The sequence below is a fragment of the Vigna unguiculata genome, unplaced genomic scaffold, assembly GCF_037176805.1.
Source record: "Vigna unguiculata cultivar grain cowpea cultivar isolate G323 ecotype 2 unplaced genomic scaffold, ASM3717680v1 ptg000177l, whole genome shotgun sequence".
NCBI lineage: Eukaryota > Viridiplantae > Streptophyta > Magnoliopsida > Fabales > Fabaceae > Vigna > Vigna unguiculata.
In genome coordinates, this window is record NW_028196815.1 from 38,527 (window position 1) to 39,127 (window position 601).

A 601-nucleotide genomic window follows, 5' to 3' on the forward strand; every position below is an offset into this window, starting at 1 on the left:
CCACTTCTAAGCGGGCTTTGGGTCCAAAGGACAGGTAGCCGGGAGCGAGCCGGATTTTTTTTAATTCAAGTGAAAGAGGAAGCAAAAAAAAATGTGAGCGCTCCTGCACTATACGGCTTTTTGGCGTCGCCCTATCTTGCTGGAGGCAGATTTTCTAAAAAAAGCGGTTGATTACTCGGATTGGTTCTCGCGTCCCTATGCCCAAAAGGATGGGCGAGTTCGGTTCGAGTCTTCATCGATCGGGTGGATCTATATGCTGAGGGGGGTGAGACGAGGTGTAGCGCAGTCTGGTCAGCGCATCTGTTTTGGGTACAGAGGGCCATAGGTTCGAATCCTGTCACCTTGATGTGAAGTGCACAGCCCGGCACAGCCTAAAGAGCACCCGTAGTAAACGCTCTTTTAGAAAGATAAAAAAATAGACCGCCCTTGATCTGATCTGGGCGGGATCTAAAGCAGCATTTCTTCCAAATCGGGGGCAAGCTTGAGATAGATTTTATAATATGCTTAACACAACACATGCAATTCGAACGAAGTTTTCTCGGAATGAAAGTCACTCCGTTGGGTTCAATGCCCGCTAGTCCCATGCATCCTTCCTTTCTGT

At 48.4% G+C, this 601-nt stretch overlaps 1 non-coding gene across 1 annotated transcript; it reads left to right on the forward strand.

The window, feature by feature from the left end:
• Positions 1-271: 271 nt before the first annotated feature.
• TRNAP-UGG (transfer RNA proline (anticodon UGG)) lies at positions 272-346 on the forward strand. Its single transcript has one exon. It is a non-coding gene; the product is annotated as a tRNA-Pro (tRNA).
• The last annotated feature ends 255 nt before the right edge of the window (positions 347-601 follow it).